This window comes from Schistocerca americana, chromosome 4 (genome assembly GCF_021461395.2).
Source record: "Schistocerca americana isolate TAMUIC-IGC-003095 chromosome 4, iqSchAmer2.1, whole genome shotgun sequence".
Lineage (NCBI taxonomy): Eukaryota > Metazoa > Arthropoda > Insecta > Orthoptera > Acrididae > Schistocerca > Schistocerca americana.
In genome coordinates, this window is record NC_060122.1 from 425,987,488 (window position 1) to 426,013,977 (window position 26,490).

Genomic DNA, 26,490 nt, shown 5'->3' on the forward strand with positions numbered 1-26,490 from the left:
CGAAACTTCATCGATATGGGCTTCCGGAGCCGAAGGACCGCTCATTTAAGCTTGATGCCTGCACGCCACAAAGCTTTACGCCTCGCCTGGGCCCTTCAACACCGACACTGGACTGTTGATTACTGGAAACATGTTGCCTGGTCGGAGCAGCGGATGTGTGTACGGGTATGGAGAGAACCTCATGAATCCACGGACCCTGAATGTCATTAGGGAACTGTTCAAGCTGGGGAAGGCTCTGTGATGGTATGAGGAGTGTGCAGTTGGAGTGGTATGGGACCCCCGATATGTCGAGATGCGACTCTGACAGGCGAAACGTACGAAGCATCCTGTCTGATCACCTGCATCCATTCACGTACGTCGTGCATTCCGACTGACTTGGGCACTTTCAGCAGGACAATACGACACCCCACACGTCCAGAATTGCTTCAGAGCGGCTTCAGGAACATTCTTCTGAGTTTAACCACTTCCGCTAGCCACCAAACTCCTCAGGCATGAACGTTATTGAGCATATCTGGGATGCCTTGCAACGTGCTGCTCAGAAGAGATCTTCATCCCCTCGTACTCTTACGGATTTATGGACAGCCCTGCAGGATTCGTGGTGTCGTTTCCCTCCAGCACTACTTCAGGCATTAGTCGAGTCCATGTGACGTCGGGCTGCGGCAGTTCTGGATGCTCGCGGGGGCCCTACACGATATTAGGCAAGTGTATCAGTTTCTTTCATTCTTCAGTGTACAATACATCGTGTAAAGTAAAGTAACATGATAGATGATGTCATGCCCACAGGAAGAAGTCAATCCCCAGAAATTTTATAGCCTCAGAAAAACATTTTAGCTGTGAAACATATATGCTCTTCAGCCATGTGATATTCCATATTGTTTACTGTGGCTGCAGAATTTTCTGGATTTTTGGCACAGAATCAGGAAATTTTGCCAATAAATTGCAAGATGCAGACGTGTCAGTATCTTGCAACTAATAAAGCTCACTGCGCTGGGGAAGTAGAGTTAAAGTGCGAATTTGTCGAGATTGACTTAAATGTCTTTGAAGCTGCCAAATAAATGGAAAAGCTAGTTCCCTACTTTTACATCCGTAGCCCTGCTCAGGACATATTCGCCTTTTTGTGCTATGAAAGCAGCATTTTTTTCGGGCTTCCAGCTTTTATTCTGCCATAACTTTGACATAAGGTCGTCATAGCTTGGCAATGATAGAGATTTTTGCTGACTCGGTGGACGACTGGTCAGATATAAGTTTCTTTGTTGTCTTTCGAACTATGTTCTTACATTGTGACAACGGATAAGGCTTTCAAGAAACAACAGGACGACTGAAATCCCCAGGAACAGGACAAGATTCGGGACTCATCGTGGAAGGCTAAGCCCCAGTTATTACACCATTCAACTTTTCTCACAGCTTGAATTTGTTGTTGTTTTTTTTTTTTTTTAAGGAGATAGTCACAGCTGAAAAAGGGGTAACTTGCCTATAGAATGCGAATCATTGTAAAACAGTTAATGGCAATACAAGTTCAAATATTGTGCTTCACAATCCATATTTTTTGTTTTTATTTTTTAAAGAGGAGCACCAAAAATTAAAATTCTTAATTGAGACGGTGCAGAATTACAATTACAACAACTACAGAATTGCCATATAGGCTGCTGGACAAATATTCAACACTAAATAACTTGTGAATTTAACAAAACCAAACAGGTACAGAAAATTTACAACTGTATTTAAAGCAGTACCAAGCTAGCAGTAGGCCCCGAAACAATTTCAGAACAACAATTTTTAAGAAAGGTCTTTTAAAAGGATGAATTAATTAGCAAAAATACAACTGAATAACAAGCGTTTGAGTCGAGGGCAGTAAGTCCTTAATATCCCAGTATTGCACCGGCACTAACGATCAAGAGGCTAGACAGAATCTCACTAGTTGAGACACTGAGGGACAAGCGGCTAAAGGTTACAGAAGGAAAGGCAAACAACTTAGAGAACTGACGAAGCGGCATGGATGCTGCCCGCAGAGGTAAGTGATTGCGCCAGACCTCGCGCTGCCCGACAAACAGCAAGCCGCAGTCGCGCCGCTCCGCGCCCAGCAGACGCTCGCGGCAGTGTACAGGCCCCGCAACCAAGGCGAGAAGCGCTGCCAGGTAAGAACCGCGCAGCGAAGGAATCGTCTAAGGGAGGCAGTTCCAAATCAAACAGTATTACAGGTTCAATAATCCTTCACCAAATAAAGCGCTACATAAATAGACACCTAATCAAAAATGGTTCAAATCGCTCTGAGCACTATGGGACTTAACATCTGAGGTCATCAGTCCCCTAGTACTTAGGACTGCTTAAACCTATTAACCTAAGGACATCACACACATCCATGCCCGAGGCAGGATTCGATACTGCGACCGTAGCGGTCGCACGGTTCCAGACTGAAGCGCCTAGAACCGCTCGGTCACAACGGCCGGCGACACCTAATACCCTTCAATTACATGCCTATAAAAAAAAAAAAGAACAAGCTGATTGCCGGCTGCTGTGGTCGAGTGCTTCTAGGTGTTTCAGTCCGGAACCGCGCTGCTGCTACTGTCGCAGGTTCGAATCCTGCCTCGGGAATGGATGTGTGTGATGTCCTTAGGTTAGTTAGGTTTTAGTTCTAAGTTCTAGGGGACTGATGACCTCAGATGTTAAGTCCCATAGTGCTTAGAGCCATTTGAACAATTTGAACAAGCTGATTCAACGGACTAGTCTGTAAGTATCCATTAGATCATGTATTTAAAAAAATGTATGGTAAGTTCCTACAGGACCAAACTGCTACGGTCATCGGTCCCTAGGCTTACACACTACTTAATCTAACTTAAACTAACTTACGCTAAGGACAACACAAACACCCATGCCCGAGTTTAGGATTCGAACCTCGGACGCAGGTTATCTATTAAACAAATCCATTCAGTAAAAGCTCTAAAAGAGAGAAGCCAAGCTTAATACAATTCGCAAGACCAGTTAATTAAATTGAAAACGATTACAATTAATTGCCCTGAGGGATAATGAGGAAGGTTCAAAATGGTTCAAATGGCTCTGAGCACTATGGGACTTAACATCTATGGTCATCAGTCCCCTAGAACTTAGAACTACTTAAACCTAACTAACCTAAGGACATCACACAACACCCAGTCATCACGAGGCAGAGAAAATCCCTGACCCCGCCGGGAATCGAACCCGGGAACCCGTGCGTGGGAAGCGAGAACGAATGAGGAATGTCAAATAGCACCCCCCCCCCCCAAATTTTTGGGTGTTGAGGAATGAGATGGATGCAGCCACATAAGAAAAACCAAACAAGGTCTTACCTCAGAATCAGTTGGAGTACCTGGTCAGGGCACGAGTCTAATAGAAAACTGAAACCAATACATATTAAAACACGAGCACACATTAAATGAATAACCAGAATTAAGTACAAATGAGTAGAAACTATTATGATACCAGCACGCCGGAAGGGGAGAATATTAAACAACAGTGACGTGCCCCGAAACCTTCAGCTGCGTACACTAACCTTAAACACACTATAGGATAAGGTCACTATGAAGGGCGCTGATCAAGACTTGCAGAGGAATTTTTACGAATTAGATGGCTGGTTAATAGGGAAAAAGCTTAAGGCTATATCGAAACAAATACACTTACAGTACCATTAATAAAGTGCCGGAGAGCAATACGACGCAAGAAGAAGGCAGAGGCGGCCCACACAAAATCACTCGCGGCATCAGCAACCATGCGCTGTGGCCGAGCGGTTCCAGGCGCTTCAGTTCGGAACCACGCTGCTGCTACGGTCGCAGGTTCGAATCCTGCCTCGGGCATGGATGTGCACACACATGTGCTTAGGTTAGATAGGTTTAAGTAGTTCTAAGTCCAGGGGACTGATGACATCAGATGTTAAGTCCCATAGTACTCAGAGCCATTTGAACCACTTTTTTTCAGCAACCGTGCGATTGAGCGTCTCGCCAAATGGGGCGAGGAAACTGTAGACTGTCGCAGGCGGACGCACTGTACCGAAGTTGATGCGTCATAAACCGCAGGAAATGCGGTGGGCTGAACCACTTAGCTCACGAATGGAATGCACCAGAAAAACACCTTTCCAGACGCCGAGCTTTCTAGGTTCCCCATAGATCAACCTTCCACAGTTGTGGTTCCCGCGTGCAATGCAGTACACTGTTTCTACACGGGCACCGTCTCGTGCCTCAACGGCCACCTCTTCCCCTCCTCCTCCCCCTGAAGAGCCACGGTCTTGCACTCGATGCAGAGGCCACTGCAAAACTCGCAACGGCGCGCCGTCGCGCCACTTCGTGGCACATCGGAACAGTGGAGCAACGCCGGAAGGCCGCGGAGCAGGTATCGATACAAGCCCGCATGGCTCACTGACCATTCATTAAATGTGTTTGTCTACCTCCATACAAAATTAGAATCGGTTTGCATAAGTCTGAAACATGGAAGTTGTTGTTGTGGTCTTCAGTCCTGAGACTGGTTTGATGCAGCTCTCCATGCTACTCTATCCTGTGCAAGCTTCTTCATCTCCCAGCACCTACTGCAGCCTACATCTTTCTGAATCTGCTTAGTGTATCCATCTCTTGGTCTCCCTCTACGATTTTTACCCTCCACGCTGCCCTCCAGTACTAAATTGGTGATCCCTTGATGCCTCACAACATGTCCTACCAACCGATCGCTTCTTCTAGTCAAGTTGTGCCACAAACTCCTCTTCTCCCCAACCCTATTCAATACCTCCTCTACCCATCTAATCTTCAGCATTCTTCTGTAGCACCACATTTCGAAAGCTTCTATTCTCTTCTTGTCTAAACTATTTATCGTCCATGTTTCACTTCCATACATGACTACACTCCATACAAATACTTTCAGAAATGACTTCCTGACACTTAAATCAATACTCGATGTTAACAAATTTTTCTTCTTCAGAAACGCTTTCCTTGCCATTGCCAGTCTACATTTTATATCCTCTCTACTTCGACCATCATCAGTTATTTGCTCCCCAAATAGCAAAACTCCTTTACTACTTTAAGTGTCTCATTTCCTAACCTAATTCCCTCATCATCACCCGACTTAATTCGACTACATTCCATTATCCTCGTTTTGCTTTTGTTGATGTTCATCTTACACCCTCCTTTCAAGACACTGTCCATTCCGTTCAACTGCTCTGCCAAGTCCTTTGCTGTCTCTGACAGAAATACAATGTCATCGGCAAACCTCAAAGTTTTTATTTCTTCTCCATGGATTTTAATACCTACTCCGAACTTTTCTTTTGTTTTCTTTACTGCTTGCTCAATATACAGATTGAATAGCATCGGGGATAGGGTACAGCCCTGTCTCACTCCCTTCCCAACCACTGCTGCCCTTTCATGTCCCTCGACATGGAAGTGACGTACGTAAAAAGACACACAAGAAACGTATTTTTAGCACTAAAATCCCAATCAAGATTGATTTTTGAAAGCAAATTTACAATTTTATCGTAAGAATGAGTTTTTTGTTTATCTGAATCACTTTAAACTGGCAATCAGATCACGTAAGAATGACTTTTACATGCCACATTTAAATCAATTTTAGCCGGCCGTTGTGGCCGAGCGGTTCTAGGCGCTTCAGTTTGGAACCGCGCGACCGCTACGCTCGCAGATTCGAATCCTGCCTCGGGCATGGATGTCTGTGATGTCCTTAGGTTACTTAGGTTTAAGTAGTCCTAAGTTCTAAGTCCCATAGTGCTCAGAGACATTTGAAATCAATTTTAAACCATAGTATTTCGACAACCGATAAAGAATAGTAGACAACAAAATTTCGCTTTGACGTCATTCATTTATCTGTGTTTTCGCACGTATTTGCATGTGAAATCTTATCGGTGCACATACAAATGGTTCCATTAACTGACCATTAACTTCAGACCTATTAAAATCACTTACAAAAGGAATTAATCTATTCCCAAAATTTACCTGGACGCCAGCTCCGGTTTGTCGTTCAAACCTTTCTTAATATAATATAACATAACGTAGCTACATCAAGATAGATGTTTGAATGGGTATACAAATGGTCTCTGGTCAGGGCTAGGTTAAATAATTTTACCCCACGTTGCTAGTTCAAACAGAAATCGAGCACCAAGACCCCCCCCCCCCCCCCACCACACCAAGATTCTGCGAGCTGCCTTTTCACACATATTTGTTACAGCGCTACCGCAAGCTACTGTACACTGGATGTGAAAGGGTACGAAGTACCAATAATATCGATTATCTATCCCATTCCATTGGCCAGTTTAGCGAGGGGCAGAATGACTGTCTATGTACCTATGTGCCTGACGTGATCTCTCTTACCATCTTCAACTTTTGTAGTCCTGTCTTCCTCAATTGCGTGTAATATTACGATATATTGATAATTTTTACTTATGGACCGTCTGACAGCAACTGAATAAATAACTAATAAATAACTAATTTATTCAGTTGCTGTCAGACGGTCCATAAGTAAAAATTATCAATATACCGTCATGATCTCTCTTAGCTTATTCTCATGATTCCTACAGGAAATATACTGTATTGGCTTATAATGGTCAGACAGTCTTCTTCGTATACAGGTTTTGCATCCAGCAGGGTTTCACGTGAAGTATGCCGTCGTCATTCCATGAATTTCCACTGAAGTTCCCCGAGCACTTCCTTAAACTTTCATATGGACTACTCCCACCTGCTCTGATCCTAGGAGGGACCGATGACCATGGCAGTCTGGTCCCTTTCATCCCCCAAACCAACCAACCAATCTGATCCTAGGAGCGCGATTCTGAATATGTTGTGTCAAGCCTACTTGATGACTGGAGCAATAACATAATTGGTCGCTCTACCGTCTTACATGCTATTTCTGCATTTTGCATTTTCCGAGTGTCCTTCCAACAACCTATTTCTTGCATTCGCCTTCCTTAATAATTGATTTTATTTGTTCAGAAATATAAGTTCAAAACAGAAAACAGCTGGGGTTAAATGAGACATCTCGCACTCGTTGTCTTTGAGTGATTTTACTACTAAGGGCAATTGGTCGTGCACCTTCAATGTTAAAACCGTCTTTATTGGAAAGCTATTACGAAACGTTGTCTCGTATGATAGTCACCGAATATGAATGTCTCAATTAAAGCTTATACATCAGTTGGCTATGGAAACCTGTCAGCTGACGTTTGGTAATAAGTCATGGGTAGTGAGCTTGAAACACGTATGTAACATAGCAGCGATGGCGAGGCATTGTAGCATCTGTGACCAGAGAGTATGCGCTTGACCGCGCGAGTGTTGCGAGCGGTTCTCAGTCTGTCAGTTCAGTCGTTGCGAGTCTGTAGCTCTGTCTAGTTGAGGGCAGTACGCTAATAGTCGTCATGCAGAGCGGTTGGTCAGTAGTAGCAGCCCAGTGCGGTTGTGTGATGTAGGCGGTCGGCAACACTGGTCAAGATGCTGAATGAGGTATACTGTTAATTAATATAATCATTAGACAATGTAAAACTTATTTATTGTAATCAATCTCTAACAAGTCCCCCAATAATAATTTTGATTTCAAAAGCATTTTTCAAAAAAATTTTATTTTTTATTGAACTAAAGATTTCGTTGCACTTCCCATTTCATTCCACTTCTTTTGAAGAAAAATTTCAGTAAATTCACAGAAAAAAGGAATATTATTATTTGCAATGCAGTTCCTCCAAGCCGTGCGCAGAAATAAGAGCAGAAATTTGACATCCAGTTATTCTGAGGTAAGACTTTAATTCTGATTGTTTTACACAGGGCCAAAGACCGATGTTTCGGTTTAATTGAATTTTCTTATCACTGAATAGACTTTAATTTTTTGTGAGGAATTTATATTTGATTCAGATTGCGAATTTCACATTTTTGTTGCCATTGTCAGTACATTTCATTGTGGGCAGGTTACGCTTAGCGCAATGTCCATTAGCATTCTTAAATAATATTGTCCATACTTTTTCAAAATTATTGTGGGGAGGTTACACTCGGCTCCCATTTGTATTAAGTATTTTCATTTCTTTTAAAATTACGGTGGGGAGGTTACACTTGGCGACACCCAGTCCAGGATCGTATTTCGTTGAGAGTCTTTTGAGCAACAGTCAGATATCTGCTCTTATTTGCTTAGATATAATTAGGATTTGGCGCAACGCTTTTATTAACTTGTGACTTTCTTTCTACAGGTCAACGGCAATTCTTTGCTCTGTTGTATTTGTGTGTTACTTTTGCATTGTGCTTATTTGTTTTGTGAATAATTTTGACTATTGTTAAAATGCCGCGAAAGACTGTGAATAGTGTATCGCGAGGTATTTTGAATGAAATTACCGACTCAAACAACTTTACCGATAGGACATATGACACGCAGTGTAATCATGACAATCCTGCGTCCACTAACAATCAGTGCATTCCAACCACTAATGATGACTTTCACCTTAATGATGAACAAACGAACTCAATTGTCTCGTCTGTTAACTTGACGACAATTGATGACGCGGAGCGGTCTATAGTAATGAGCGCTGCCGAGCTTAACACACCCGATTTAGAAAATCTAAGTAATGTACAGACAAATTTGTCTAATGAAAATGAACAGGATACACAAGGTACGACAGATTTATTTAATTCCGAAACAATGACTGATAGTATACATTTGACTGACAAACCTTTTTGTAAATCTCAAAATGACCAAATGGTTACAGAAAGTGAAACAATTCCAGATCCACTGTTGAACAGCACAGAGAATAGAAATGCTGACCTTGAGTCGAATCCAATTATGGCTTTGTTGCGACAAATGAGTAAACAACAGAGTGAAGATTTCAGACAACTTAGCGAACAGGTCAAAAAACAGAGTGTGGATAGCAAACAAGATAACGAAAATCTCAAACAACAACTTAGTGAACAGGTCAAACAACAGAATGAAAAACAAAGTGAAGATTTTAGACAACTTAGGGAAGATAACAAACAGCTAAATGAAAAATTAGACGACAATTCTAGACAGCTTAGTGAACAAATTAGAGCTGTTGCCGCGCAGTGTCATGACACTAAGGAACAGTTGCGCGTGGAAATTGAGGCTTGTTCTCAAAAAAGTAGCGAAGAAATTAAGTCTGTTGCGCAAGAATTAAGGGAAATGCAAACAGCCGCAACAGAAACACTCAGAGACGAGATTAGCGGAGTCGCTAAACAATGCTCTGAAAAAGCTGCACAATTACGGGACGAGTTTAGAACAATGACGGTAGAACTTTCGCGCACTATGGACGCAAAGATAGACGCGAAATTCGAACAGCAGAACACTCAGATTAACGAGCGCTTTAATCAGCACATACAGAACAGTGATACGCGTTTCCGCAGATTTATTCAGGATCAAAACAAAGTAAAACGTCAGGTTATGGAAACAATCACTGCACAAAGACAAGAGGACAAACGTAAAATGTTCGCGAAAGCGAAGACGTATGTAGACAATAATATTACTACAGTGTCCGACAAAATTAATACCATAGAACAGTTGAACGCGGAATTACGGGATGAAATTTCTGATCTTAAATCAAAAACAGATACACACACAGTAAATATTCAAACAGTGACAGACAGATTCGAACAATTAGATCTAACACAGGATTGCGATGTCATCAAAGCTGATGTTAAAAAACTGAGCGAAACTACGCGTAAGTTGCAAAAACAGATTAATGCGTCTGATTCTAAAACCGATGATCAGGTTAAGATACTGACTGAAAAATGTGATGAATTGGCCAGTCGTATTGATGTTATCGAAAATACTAATGACAATAAATCAGACGATACTGCACCGGTTGCATTTATCCAAATACCTGAATTTCAAAATTTACAGCAGACAATTAATGAGATCGATTCATCTAACAACACGTTACGTAGGAAGTTATCAAATTTACAACAAGAAGTAACAGAGATGAAAAACATTTCAGTTAATAACATACCACAACAGACGCCACTTTATGAACATGTGTCAGACTCACGCAGCGCGTATAATTTGGGTAATCTGCAGAGAGTACGGGACTTAGATTCCGAACAACCACAGTTCAATAGATACTCTTACGATCCTGAACCTGTTGCATCACACAGAGATGATAATTTCGATTACAAACATTTTCTGTCAGTAAGAAAGTTCAAAATATTTAAAAACGATAGAACGCAGATTCACCCACTGGATTGGATTCAACAGTTTAGCTTTGCTCTTCCACCGACTTGGCCTGTAACACATAAACTTGAATTTATTTGCAGTTTTTTGGAAGGCGAACCGGCAACTCGTATGAGACCGATCGCGAGACAGTGTTACTCGGTAGAGGAATTTCAGAATGCTTTTCTGTCAGCGTACTGGTCGAAGACGACACAGCGCGGAATTAAAGATCAACTAATTAGTTTGCCAAACTATGAAAACTCAAATTTTCCCAGTGTAACGCAATTTTTTGAGCACATGGTACAACAAAACCAGTACCTAAGTGAACCGTACAGTGAATCCGCACTTATACAACTATGCATCTCTAAATTACCACGGTCATTACGAGTGTCACTTCTAACGGGCCAGCAAAAAGAAAACATTTCAGCATTCAGAGATCTTTTACAGCTCTTGGAAGTACAGCAATCCGATTATTCTTTTGTAAACAAAAACTTTTCGAGTAACAACCAAGGTCAACAACAGTACTGCAATTATGATCAGGGACGTAATTCCAATCGGAAAGATAACAGACGTTTTAGGAACGACAACTACCAAAACTTTAATAACAGGCAAAATTCTAATTATCAATACCGTCAAAATTTTCAGCAACAGGAACAACACTTTAGCAACAATAGAGGTGTTTCACAACAACAACATCAAAACCAGCCGGTTAACATACCTAACCAACAATGGAATACACAAGGTCAACCAGGCTTTAATGTTTCGCCGCGTGGACGTATAGCCCCTGGTCCAACAAATAGTAACGCACGGGAGCAGAGAAACAACTATGTACAAAGAAGACAGTATTTCAATTCCCATCGCAATACACCGTATAGGAATGACTATTACGACAGACGTAAAAACGATGAGCACAATTACCAGCGTACATATAATAACAGTCGGTCTCACCAACAGCAAAATCATACGCAAGAACATATTCTCATGAATGAACCCGACAGTAGGTACCATCCAGAGCGTAACATGTCTGGAAGAAGTAATAGAACAGTTCAAATAGTCGAAATGCCACAGAATCCTCCTAATAATAATAACACGTCAGATAGAATCTGACTAGATAATGTACAGGACGCATCTTGCAATAATACAAGCACTACCTTAGACACGCAAAATGTTATTCACGAAAATGTAATTACTTTTGACGATATCAGAGACACTCTCTTGCAGGAAAGACCAGTTATTCAGAAAACCATTTCACATCCTGTTATCGAAATTAAAATTGGTTCATCGAAATTCTCAGCAGTAATCGATTCCGGCTCACCTATATCAGTAATAAATGAGGAGACTTTTAACGAATGCAACAAAGCGAATACTTATCCCACATTACCTTTAGGCAAAACAAAAGTGAAGGGAGCAGTATCGAGTAAAGGAGTAGACGTTAAATTACAGACGCATTTATCATTTTGTATTGGAGGTCATACTTTCCACGCAAATTTTTGGATTGTTCCTTTATTAACAACAGACGTAATTTTAGGTACGAATTTTCTGGTACAACACGACGCAGTTATCGATTTTCAAAATTCTTATTTAATGTTAAAGGATGAAAATGTACAATTGGCTATAGAATTTCAGCACTCACTATCTGCGGAAGAGCAAACAATTAACCGCACAGAGGTCATTTCCGCAACACGTAACATAGCCTGTAATCCCACATTGTTCACGGATACGTACGTACACAACTATAATACTCCAGACGAAGTTGACTACGACGTAATGCAAATGATTTCCGATAAAGTTAGACAAAGCAGTGCAACTACAGACGACGAACGAACGCAATTACACAAAATTCTTTTACAGCAAGCTCCAGTTTTTGACAACATTCCTGGTACTATGTCCGGCTTTATGTATGAATTTCAAGTCAAACCGCACGACACATTTAAAGCAAAGCATTATCCTATTCCATACATTCACAGAGAACAGGTTAAAAAAGAATTGCAGGATATGCTCGACCAAGGAATTATAGAACCGGCAGTTAGTCCATACATAAACCCACTACATATTGTTAAGAAAAAGGATGGCTCACTTCACCTTGTACTTGATTCACGTCACATTAATGACATTATTATTAATGAAACAGACCGACCACAGACATTAGAGGAACTTTTACAGAAATTTCACGGCACTGCTATTTATTCCACATTAGATTTGAAATCGGGATTTTGGCAAATTCAACTTCATCCGAATTGTAGAAAATATACAGCTTTTCTCTGTTTTGGCGACTGTTATCAATTTTGCAAATTACCATTCGGGTTAACTATTTCTTCTGCAGCTTTTATTCGCGGTTTGAACACAATACTTCCGACAGAACTTAAAGACAGAATCACGACGTATGTAGACGACATTCTTATCGCAGAAGCTAACTGGTCTGAACACAATCTGATTCTTGAACAACTGTTACAGACTTTTCATGCACAAGGACTTACAGTTAATCTTAGTAAATCGCACTTTGGCAAAACTTCCATAAAATTTCTTGGACACGTAATTTCAGCAAAAGGCATTGCACCTGATCCGGAAAAACTTCAAGCTCTACGTGACATTAGTGTTCCTACGACGAAGAAGCAATTACGCAGTTTTTTGGGCTTAATTAACTTTTTTCGTAAATTTATTCATCACTCTGCTTTAGACACACCCAGATTATGTCAATTAACAGGTAAAAACAGTATTTGGTCTTGGGATAAGCAAGCACACTCTGAATTCATGAACCTGAAACATGCTCTGTTGAATGCTCCACTTTTATCGCACCCAGATCTTACCAGAAATTTTTCCATTGCTACCGACAGTTCCAACACCGCTTTAGGCGTACACATTTTCCAGGAAATAGAAGAAGATGGTTCCACAGTAATTAAAAACATCGCATTTGCAAGCCGCATTTTGTCACCTGCTGAGCGAAATTATTCTGTTACAGAACTTGAAACATTATGTGTTGTATGGGCTTTCACGAGATTTAGGCATTTTCTTTATGGCAGACACACCACCGTTTACACTGACCATAGAGCCATACAATTTTTGCTTTCAGCCAAATTCACTCACGATAGATTAAGTAGATGGAAACTGTATTTACAGGAATTTAATTTTACGATTGTTCACATTCCCGGCACACAAAATGTTATAGCAGACGCACTGTCGCGTTCTCTCGGCAACAATCAGCAAGACGTAGCAACCAACTTCTGTAAAACAAATTTCAGTGTCATGTACATTCAGCAAGTTGCATTTGAAAATTTTATTTCATCGTCATTACAGGACATAGCACGAGAACAAAATAAAGACAACGTGTGGAGAGAAATTAAACACCTTTGGCAAGATAGGAAAAATGTTACGATTAGGAACCACTACACTGTACGCAATGACATTTTGTTTCGCCGCTCTCATCCTGACAGCAACAATTGGTTATTATGCATACCTGACGAACTGGTCAACAAATTAATTTGGTACACTCATTTAAGCTACGCACATTACGGAGCACGAAAATGTTTTCTTATACTGAGACAGAACTGTTATTTTACTAACATGGAAAAACGTATACGACGAGTTTTAGCGTCTTGTAAAATTTGCCAGAAAGCTAAATCAGACACCACTTCACATATTCCTCCATTATATCCCATTATACCTGTTAAATTAAGACACATGGCCGCAGTAGATATTTTTGGTCCGATTCCGAGAACTAACAGAGGTTTTTGCTACATTTTTGTCGCTGTTGAGCTCACTTCAAAATTTGTTACTTTCACTCCGTTACGCAAAGCTACTGCTAAAACTGTTTCTAAAGCATTTGTAAAACATTTTCTATTTCATGTAGGGCATGTGATGAAAGTAATTTCTGACAATGGATCACAATTTCGTAGTAGCGTATGGACACGCTTGTTACGAGCTAGAAACATTTCTCCGATTTATATATCCAAGTACCATGCTTCTTCGAACCCCTGTGAAAGATTAATGAAAGAAATTGGTAAGCTGTGCCGAATATACTGCCACAAAAGACATATTGATTGGGATACACACATACTCTCATTCCAAGATGTAATTAATTCCATTCCAAATGAATCCACTATGCTATCTCCGTCTGTTGTACTAAAAAACGTTGAACCACCAAACAAAATTAAAGAATTAGTAAAATTCCCCAAAAGTCGTCGCCTACGACACCACGAAATAATTGACATTGCGCTGAACAACATCAAACGTGCCGCAGAGCGCCGGAGAAGACAGCAAAAACAGGTTTGTACACGCCGCGACTTCCACGTTGGACAGAAGATATTGATACGTACACACTATTTATCCAGTAAATTAAAAGGTAAGTGCAGTAAATTTGAACTTCTATACGCAGGTCCATATCGGATTCGCAGCATCCCTCACCCCAATTTTGTACACGTCGAAACTTTGAGAACTAGAAAATCGAAAGGCAATCACCATATCTCAAACATTAAACCGTTTATTGAGTGAAACCACTGTATGATTCAACACACTATGATGCCATTTACTAATGCAATTATTTCACGTGACTAATTACTGATGATTATCGTATTTTTTCTTGGCAAGTGCCCGGCAAGGTAAGGTTAGCAGGTCGCTTTTCTTGTCGTTACACATCAGACCGTGCATATTTTTCCAAATGAACTTACGTATTTTATGAATAATTATGCAATTCTATGTAATGACGTATTAATTTTATCAAATTCTCTCTCCATTAAAGTCTTTAATTCTCGCCTCGATTAACTACACTACATACAAGCTGAACACAACGAACGTCACATTTTGTCTTTTTATGTATGATTGTATTCCAGTTTTGTTTATATGCACTGTGAAATAGTTAAGATATAACACACACCAGTCGACTTTGACTTTTTTTTTTTTTGCCCTATGATATCTCAACATCGTGACTGTTTTACATTTTTCCTTTTGCTGCTGCATTGTGATATTCTGTGTATATTTTTGCATTTGAACACTGTCAATGTTTTTGACATATTACGTTTTCTGTCATGTTATGCTGTATGGTTAATTATGTCACCATAAACCAGTCATTATCTAGTGGGTATATGATTTAAATGCAGGACATTAATCTTTGTTCATCAATTTCAGAAAGAAATGATGCATGTAAGAAATAAATTCAACAGAAATGGGAATTTCACCTACGGGATAAACGAAAGGAGATGCAATAACTTTATGAGGAAGAGTAAATGGATCAGGATTAACAAGCATTAACAAGAATATACTATACTCATCATAGAATAGCAGTCTTAACTAATTTTTTCTTTCAGAATACAAGGTGATTGATGCAGGCTGTCAGACTGAACTACACATCTTAGTTTTAGTGATGAAATATGCTAGAGATAAGGAATAGTTGTATAATGAGTAATGAAGTGATTTTTTGCAGATGATAATGAATACTGATGAATAATGATGAAGGATATGATGTTATGAATAATGAAGTTTTTCTTTACAGATGATGATAATAGTGAAGTTATGATGATATGGATAATGAAGTTTTCTTTACAGATGAGGATAATGTTGAAGTTATGTATTTATGTTATGTAGTTATTTAAGTATTTGTTGCAGTTTGCTTTGACAGCAGGTGTTATATTGCATAGTAGGATGACGGAAAGTTTTGGAAAGGACAGCTATGGAACACATTTTTATACACATTTCACTACCTGTTAATTCGAAGTTCACTACTTTTCAGCATAGTGTGCGTTTGTTCTTTCAGGTCAATAATCCGTTTTTGTATTTTTTCCAGGAGAAGCTTTTCATGATACTTACTAAACCTGTTACTTATTATACCTGTTCTAGTACTTGCATTTTTTTTGTTTTTTACCCATTTGTGTTTATCATTTATAAATGTGATCACATATACTGCCTTGTTACATAACCCTGCTACAGCTGACTCATGACGAGTGACGTCACCTATCCTCATTTGCAGCAGTAGGTCAAAAACAAATAGTGTTATGTCTCAGCAATTAATTATCGATCCCAACGCAATGCATTGCTACCAAAAAAATGTATTACCAGTCCCACATAATGTCACTAGTTTATGATAATTCTGAATAATACTGATTAGCTCTGAATAGTATGTCGCTTCAGTAATGACTTCTTAATGAGACAAAAAAAAAGTATATATTTAAGATAATGCTTTGTCACTAGCTAATAACTGCCACTGTTTATTGTAATGAGACTACTTATAATGTCCATGATTATTAATGCTTTGATTGTAACTAGCTGATTTTTAATAATGACTTTGTAATGATCGGAATATTACTGAATGAGGAACACTGTTTATTGTAATGAGACTACTTATAATGCCCATGATTATTAATGATTTGACTGTAAGTAACTGATTTTAATAATGACTTTGTAATGATCTGAATACTACTGAAGGAGGAACACTGTTTATGGTAATGAGACTACTTATAATGCCTGTGATTATTAATGCTATGACTGTAATTAACTGATTTTTAATAATGACTTCGTAATAATCTGAATAATACTGAATGATGATTCTATTCAATACTTGCTGGCCACTGAGTGCCAATAATTAATGTCACTTGAAGAATTGTTATTAATTATGCCATTAATTAGCCCTTTTTTCCCATGTTGAGTTTTCATGTTTTGGTTAATGGCCAATGAGTGCCAATAATTTGTATCACTCAATGTATTATGTTAATGCTAGGCCAATAATTGACTCTCCTTTTCAACTAAGACTTCTGATGAACATTACTCTGTCATACTAAATATACTTTGTAACTGGCCAAGGACCGCCACTGTTTATTGTAATACGATTACCCATGATGCCAGCTAGTGATTCTTAATAGAGTGGAATGACACATAATTAATTAACTATGGTACTGTTTAATAATGCTTTGTAATTAGGAGAAGACTAATGATTCTTACTATATTAGAATGACAAATGATTAATTAACGACAAATGATTAATTAACTGTAATTAGACAAATGATTAATTAACTGTAATTAGACAAATGATTAATTAACTGTAATTAGACAAATGATTAATTAATCAACTGTAATTAGGAAAGGCTAATGATTATTATTGGAATGACGAATGATTAATTAACTGTAATTAGGAGAAGGTTAATGATTCTTAATTATTCTGTAACTGAAAAGAATGCGATTATTTCATAATACTTTGTAACTAGGAAAAGAAGACTACTGATTTTATGTAAAACAATTAATGAACATTTTTCTGTAATACTACATACTTGGTACAGAAATGTTCAATAACTGGGCTATGAATGCCACAAACTGCTAATTAAGTGTGTAATTGTCAATGTTATGTGACTTGATGTCCTTCACCTCATGAGCTGACTACCCTAAATTACTGCAATGTCCATTTGTCCTGTTTATCCTAGTGATCATGGAGCACTATATTTGGTTTTTGCACTAATTCTACGTTGGTGTGCCTTGTAAGAGCGTGGTGTTGACACGACATGCTGTCCACCACCGTGAGCAATGAAGGCGTTATTATGGTCCCACTGTTTGGTGTACCTAATGTACTGCCAAAATGAAAACATGGAACATTACTACGACAGTTCAGTGTCTTGGCTACACTGATAAATTCTGATGGGAAAAGAACTTCAAGTTGTGTCACTTGGTGTTGTACTTCTGTGGAAAGATATGGACTTTCAGAACAGCTGTGTGCAATCTAAAGTGCTACAACCATGATGCAATCCTTCCCTTTCCTATCCTAATTCTTGTCACATAATGAAAATCATTTTTTTGGTAACATCATTTCTGTTCATAGGTTATACATTTTTTCGATTTGTTGAACTCCAGTGCGAGTACACTTATGGCACTGGTCGACATGATTTTTTTTGCCATTATGTTTATTTGTTGTGAAAATGCTAAAGACACTTCTTCAGTGCGTGTGCACTTTGGACATGATTTTTTTGCCATTATGTTTATTTATTGCCAAAATGCTAAAGACATTTTTCGATTTGTTCTGAAGTACAGTATATGTAAACTCTTGTCTTTTATATTGTATATACATTTTTTATTTTCGGAACTACAGTGCATGTGCACTCATGTCACTTGTCAACATAATATTTTTTGCCAGTCTGTTTATTTGTTCTGAATATGCTAAAGAATTTTTTCAGTGCCTGTGCACTTTGTTATCTGTCAAAAAATTTGTATATACATTTTTCTGATTTGCTACTATGTTTTGTATTCACATTTTGTCTTTGTCTGATATATTTTGTACTTAGTGCGTGTGCACAACATTTAAATATTCTGTAAGTTATAGGATTTTGTTAATTAAAGAAAAATTTTGCCGCGCTTGGCAAGTCCAAATGACTCACCATCGCTGCCAAATTTTTGCCCCCCCAGTGGAGGGTTATGAAACACGTATGTAACATAGCAGCGATGGCGAGGCATTGTAGCATCTGTGACCAGAGAGTATGCGCTTGACCGCGCGAGTGTTGCGAGCGGTTCTCAGTCTGTCAGTTCAGTCGTTGCGAGTCTGTAGCTCTGTCTAGTTGAGGGCAGTACGCTAATAGTCGTCATGCAGAGCGGTTGGTCAGTAGTAGCAGCCCAGTGCGGTTGTGTGATGTAGGCGGTCGGCAACACTGGTCAAGATGCTGAATGAGGTATACTGTTAATTAATATAATCATTAGACAATGTAAAACTTATTTATTGTAATCAATCTCTAACAAGTCCCCCAATAATAATTTTGATTTCAAAAGCATTTTTCAAAAAAATTTTATTTTTTATTGAACTAAAGATTTCGTTGCACTTCCCATTTCATTCCACTTCTTTTGAAGAAAAATTTCAGTAAATTCACAGAAAAAAGGAATATTATTATTTGCAATGCAGTTCCTCCAAGCCGTGCGCAGAAATAAGAGCAGAAATTTGACATCCAGTTATTCTGAGGTAAGACTTTAATTCTGATTGTTTTACACAGGGCCAAAGACCGATGTTTCGGTTTAATTGAATTTTCTTATCACTGAATAGACTTTAATTTTTTGTGAGGAATTTATATTTGATTCAGATTGCGAATTTCACATTTTTGTTGCCATTGTCAGTACATTTCATTGTGGGCAGGTTACGCTTAGCGCAATGTCCATTAGCATTCTTAAATAATATTGTCCATACTTTTTCAAAATTATTGTGGGGAGGTTACACTCGGCTCCCATTTGTATTAAGTATTTTCATTTCTTTTAAAATTACGGTGGGGAGGTTACAAGCTCTGTAAGATGAACAACCCGCGCTGATATGCTCCGCCCCGAGTGAGGGTGGCTCTCGCGCTGCGAGAGACATCTATGGGCGGGCGAATGTACCACGTGAGCCAACAAGTGGGTTGCCAACCTCTGCGAGCTGGCAAGCCCCGGTAGGGGGTGCGCGAACCCTCTCAAGACGGGTGACAGGAAATTTTTTTCGCGTAATGGCCTTCAGAGACTTCTGACTGTACTCAGAATATTCTTTCTGCCTTCTTGATCTGATATCAACATTATGGATCTTTTCGGTCCTGAGGAAGTTTCTTAGATCCACAGTAACTTTAAAATATTATCTTTGCTAGAAAGCGGTGTGATATGACTTTTACTTATAAAAGTTTTGTATTTTCGCGAGAATTTAGTTTCATTGCATGAGAACTATAATGCTACGGGGATGGCGAAGCTCGACAGAATATCTGGTAAGCATCGTACTTCCCGCTGTCGATGAAATGATAAGCCACGCACACGCAGAATCACTCAGAAAATTGACAGAAATGTCAGATTCAACAGCCCAATCCACGTTCAGGAGTACTTTTTAACGAATAACTGGAGATGCTGGGGTGCAGATTAAGTGGACAGCATTAACTGATCTTCCTCCAGAAGACGGAGGAGAAGTATCCGACAACGTCGAGGTAGTGATGAATAATGTTCTTGGGCCCTCACAACCAATCGTAGGTCTTTACTTTGTTTAAGGATATGTCTTTGTGTAGTATATTGTACTACTCCAATCTTGTAGACAGTCGCATTTCAAACAAAATTATAAAAAATAGTCACAGACCTCTGTGCTTTGGAATAGTGTTATGGAGCGCCCCTTCAAAGTAGACTGTCGTAGAAGGAGGTGACTGCTGTCTTTTATTTATTTATTATTTATCATATACTGTGAGACCATACGAGCCACTGCCTCTTGGTCTTGCAACAAGTCAGGATACAGTTTACAGAACGCCGAGTAGAAACTTTATATGCAAAACAAACTCAAGAATTAATAAAACGCGAAACAAATTGTGGGAGAGCCCGACAATAAATAACATGTTCCACAGAATAGGTCTCAACTGCTGTGAGTAGAGTTGTAAAACTACCCTAGGCGACTGTAGAAAGCGCAGACTACGATAGTTTTCCTACTAACATTGATGAGTTAAGGTCGTACCTGCGTTACCTGGATCTTAGGTGTGTTGCATGTCTATCTGACGTCACCTCATAACACCCGCTTTCTTTACGTATGCGGTGAGCGTCCTACTAAATTCCCCTAAAAACCGGAAGTGGTGAACCGTGTGGAAACTGAGTGAGGATGTATAAAGTGCCAAGTAACTTACGAAACTTTTTTTTTTACGTAGCTGTCCTACTGTCTGTCACATAAAGGTAAATGGTATTTACAGCAAAATTGAAACTGTCAAATGTTTAATTCAGGCTTTATCCGAAAATCGTTGACTTGTACCGTGAGAGAGAGGGATACTGTAATAAAAATCGAGAAAACAACGTAGATTTACCATACAGCGCTATAAAACGAAATTTCTTCAACAAAAAGGTAAAAAAAAGACATCGCTTTAATACTTCCTCGAAGTTACATAAAACATGTACCTGTTATTTATAAATAATAACAGGAAACTCTTGCATTTGAACATAATGAAAAACGTCTTACTGAGTACAAAATAACAACAATTATTATGTATATTATTTATATTCGTGCATGTAAACTGTATTTGAAGCCGTTTTGACTATTTTTTGACCGTAGCTGTCTCAAGAAATATGTAAAAGTTTTTTTAAATTACCGCTACCAGTCACAAACTGGTTTGTGACTGGTAGCGGTAATTTAAAAAAAAACCTTTACTTGTAAACTGTACTTGCATAAAAAATAATTACTTTGGATGCAAAAAGGACAGAACGTTGGAGTACAGTGTTTTATAGCCAAACAAGTGAGAAACAATATGGTGTATTGGAATCCTGAATAATACCAACGAGCGTTCAGAAAAAAAATGTGTTGCATTATTTATTGAGCGCCCCTCGTATTGCACAATACCAGGCGACAACAGTTTTGTATACTCCCCGCTAAAATAGTTTTTTCCCATTACTTTTTACTGTTCCAACAGTCTAAGAAGCTAAGTTAATCTAAAGTCCTAGGTTTATCGTTTTCGATATTTTAATACCACGATGAGCCCTGCCTTCACACTCCCATAGGTCGACTGATTGTAGGGGTGGAGTAGCTTCGTTAATTCACCCTAGTTCTCATCAGCCCTGAAACTTCGTTTCATAACAACTCGCGTTTTTCTTTCACTTGGATGTGGATAATCGGACGGCAATTAGACTCACGTCCTTACAGACTGGAACCCAATGCTTTAGCGACAGTACATTGGACTGTACGGTTCCAGTCCATGGCAAGTCAGCGACATTAAGGTTTCCGTAAATTACTTAAGACTAAAGATCAAAAGCCTCCACTGAAAAGAGAAGCGTTGTTCATCACGGAGGCATCTGCTCTTGAAAGTCGAAGACGGTGTATTCTAAGAAGAGTCTAGCAACGTGTTATTTCCTCCCAACTACGCCTCGCTCAGTGACCAATGAAAGAAAATAAAAGAAATTAGATATCATACGGAGGTTCTTCTGATACAGAGGAATGTTGAAGATGGATTGACGGTGTAACTAATTGCGAGTTACTGAACAGAACCGTGGAGAAAAGGTGAGGCACAAGTCGACTAAAAGAGGTGATCGGTTGATGGGACACTTTGTGAGACATCAAAGTATCATTAATTTAATATTGAAGGAACGGCTGGGTGACGAGTAAAATTCGTTGGAGGAGACCAAGAGATGAATACACTAATTAGGTTCAGATGGGTGTACGCTGCAGCAGTTATCCGGAGATGAAAAGTCTTCAGAATGAGATTTTCACTCTGCAGCGAAGTGTGCGCTGATATGAAACTTCCTGGCAGATTAAAACTGTGTGCCGGACCGAGACTCGAACACGGGACCTTTGCCTTTCGCGGGCAAGTGCTCTACCACAGAGCACTTGCCCGCGAATGGCAAATGTCCCGAGTTCGAGTCTCGGTCCGGCACACAGTTTTAATCTGCCAGGAAGTTTCATGAAAAGTTTTGTGGAAAACAGACTAGCGAGGAGAACTGCAACATATCCCTGTTCGGGCTCAAGATCGCAACAACAAAAACATCAAAGAAAACTCGTAAGTCGTTCTTCTCCCTCTCAATTCGTGCGAATAGAACAGAAAAAATTTGTACCAGAAGTACCCTCCGCCTCTTGCTTAAGATGACTTCCGGAGAACAGGTGTAGATGTAGATGCAGAAAAACCGCCGGCGATTTCTTTCTCCAGCCTTGTTTAATCCGAGCTTTAGCTTCGATCCTAATTACCCAGACGAAAGTTAAAAAGTCTAGACGGGACACTGGTTGTTGATACAACAAAACTAAGAATAGATCGCTTTTTCTAGATGTGTGACTTTGGTCTGTAACCTCCCATATCAGGAATGTTATGTAATACTCTCTGCACATATTTCATCGACAGAACGACTGTTGTCTGCTGAAAACGATGTGTCATCACGATGTAATGATGTAATGTTTCTTAGCAGCCGCCGGGGATAGAGTTGCGAACATTTAACTATGCAACTGCTGTCAAGAACTCCCTCTTAACTATATGTGGAGACATTTTTAGCGTGTTTTCAGTACAGCGGGCTCATTTAACCTCTGGAAATAAGCTGCCGTTCGCGGCTGAGTTAGCTCACACTTTTGGTTCACCAAACACCTTTCAAATCTTCAACGTTCAGTGATGAATTTCTTGTCTTTTAGGTACGACAATTACAGTAAAACTCCCCCCTTGTCACAGCAACACTAGGGAGCACAACGAAAGAAGCTTGTGGTGGTGAACTGGGAATAGAGGCTGACAGGCGTTGTAGATCTCAGAAAGTGCTATCGTTCCGTCGTATTAGACAAATACGGTTTCAATACGGTTCCAGTGGAATATTTCGAAGACGCTATAAGTGTCCAACAATTTACAGAATGTCTTGGAAATGCCGGTCGGTGTGGCCGAGCGATTCTAGGTGCTTCAGCCTGGAACCGCGCTACCGCTATGGTCGCAGGTTCGAATCCTGCCTCGGGCATGGGTGTGTGTGATGTCCTTAGGTTAGTTAGGTTTAAGTAGTTCTAAGTTCTAGGGCACTGATGACCTCAGGTGTTAAGTCTCATAGTGCTCAGAGCCATTTGAACCATTTGTCTTGGAAATGTTTGGCAGAAAGAAATTGTAAGGGGTGCACTAATGCGAACAATAAAGTAAACAAAAAACTTTCGTTCGAAAACAAAAACACTGAAGAGTCTCTTATGCAACCACCCAAGCATCGATGGTGCGATGACTCCTTGTCGTTGTTAACAATGAAGATGATGAAGTGTGGCGTATGAGTATCTACCGGGTGATCAAAAAGTCAGTATAAATTTGAAAACTTAATAAACCATAGAGAGGTAAAAATTGAGACACATGCTTGGAATGACATGGGGTTTTATTAGAACCAAAAAAAGACAAACTTTACAAAATGTCAGACAGATGGCGCGTGAAAGATCTCTTGCGCGTCGTTTGGTGATGATCGTGTGCTCAGCCGCCACTTTCGTCATGCGTGGCCTCCCAGGTCCCCAGACCTCAGTCCGTGTGATTATTCGCTTTGGGTTTACCTGAAGTCGCAAGTGTATCGTGATCGACAGACATCTCTAGGGATGCTGAAAGACAACATCCGACGCCAATGCCTCACCATAACTCCGGACATGCTTTACAGTGCTGTTCACAACATTATTCCTCGACTACAGCTATTATTGAGGAATGATGGTGGACATATTGAGCATTTCCTGTAAAGAACATGATCTTTGCTTTGTCTTACTTTGTTATGCTAATTATGCTAATTTGAACTTTTGTATTATTATTATTATTATTATTATTTTTTTTTTTTGTTCTGATAAAACCTCATGTCATTCCAAGAATGTGTGTGAATTTGTACCTCTCTATCTTCATTATTCCGTGATTTATTCAGTTTTCAAATTTATACTGACTTTTTGATCACCCGGTATATTCGAACTTGTGTGTGTACGTGCGAGCGCGCGGGCGCGCACGCGCTAGCGCACGTGTTTGTGTGTGTGTGTGTGTGTGTGTGTGTGTGTGTGTGTGTGTGTGTGTGTGTGTGTCTTTAGGTGTAGGTGTGCGTTGTATGTGTTTGTCCCTTTGATCCTGTGCTGAGACAAAGAAATAATACGAATAGAAGGTAAATTCTTTCAGCGACATAATTCACTAAGCTCGCTGAAGCCTACTTATGCAAGTTTTAAATACAGTTCCCCAAAGCGTAACGGAGAGCCTCATTATTCATCAGTTCTCTTAACAAGCCACTCGAAATAAATATTCACCTTGTTTCTCCCCCCCCCCCCCTCTCTCTGCAGCTGTCTTGTGTTACGTAATCCTCGTAGTATTTATGCACACACACTATCTGGCCACCCTTCGCAAACCCATTTTTGTTGGTTAAAAAGACTTGTACCATATAATTAATCGCAATGTAGTAGTTTTGCAGCTGCTGTTACCCCGTTTAATTTTCTTGGAAGGTAATTCACTAAGTACAGAAACGCTACATATAGAATTGTTTCCATGCTTTCTGAAATTTAATGAGTATCTATAGTTAAATTATTCTGTGTAATAATCGACCAAGTAATCAGTGACCTAATCAATCCCAAAGATAAATTCAGTGTCATCAAGATCAGCTCTAGGAGCAAGTCTGTTCCGCATATCTACCTTATTTCCTTCGAGATGCACTGTTAGGTCCAGTGGTTGGCATTTTATAAACAGAACCTTTACCGCTCTGACAGAAACAAGATTCGATGCCAAACGGTTGCCTCAAAAGAGGAGGAAAATGCTACTATTTGTAAAGTCTTCACAGACTACCGAGCGAGGTGGCGCAGTGGTTACACACTGGACTTGCATTCGGGAGGACGACGGTTCAACCCCGCGTCCGACCATCCAGATTTAGGTTTTCCGTGATTTTCCTAAATCGCTCCAGGCAAATGCCGGGATGGTTCCTTTGAAAGGGCAGGGCCGACTTCTTTCCCTAACCCGATGAGACCGATGACCTCGCTGTCTGGTCTCCTTCCCCAATACAACCCAACCCTCTTCACAAACTCTTGCATTCACTTTGATGTCGAGCAAAATCAATATTCCTAATCCAAGCCAAGAAACAGGGCTTCACATCATTACAACACCTCCGCCAAATTTTATTGTCGACACAAAACACGTAAAACCCTTCGACAGGTATCCAATAGCTCTGCCTACACCACCCGCGTTCTTTATTATGCGACGTGCTTAAGACTTGTACCATATAATTAATCGCATGTAGTAGTTTTTGTAGCTGCTGTTACACTGTTTAATTTTCTTGGAAGGCAATCCTCTAAGTACAGATACGCTACATACAGAATTGTTTCCATGCTTTCTGAAATTTAATAAGTAGCTATAGTTAAGTTATTCTGTGTAATAATCCACCAAGTAATCAGTGACCTAATCAATCCCAAAGATAAATTCAGTGTCATCAAGATCAGGTCTAGGAGCAAGTCTGTTCCGCATATCTACCTTATTTCCTTCGAGATGCAGTGTTAGTCCAGTGGTTATTTTATAAACAGAACCTTGACACAAACAAGATTCGATGCCAACCGGTTGCCTCAAAAGAGGAGGAAAATGCTACTATTTGTAAAGTCTTCACAGACTCTTGCATTCACTTTGGTTTCGAGCAAAATCAATATTCCTAATCCAAGCCAAGAAACAGGGCTTCACGTCATTACAACACCTCCGCCAAATTTTATTGTCGACACAAAACTCGTAAAACCCTTCGACAGGTATCCAATAGCTCTACCTATACCACCCGAGTTCTGTATTATGCGACGAGCTTCACCACTCCTCCTATTCAAATATCGATAGTGGCACTGCTTGCGCTACTCTTAAGTGACGCACTGGATCCATTCTCATGGTCAGTGGCGTTTAGGAAGTTGTATCTGAATATTTCGTCCTCACGGCGGTTCGTTTCATTACTGACTTTGTAAGCAATGTAAGAATTACATATCTGAGTTCC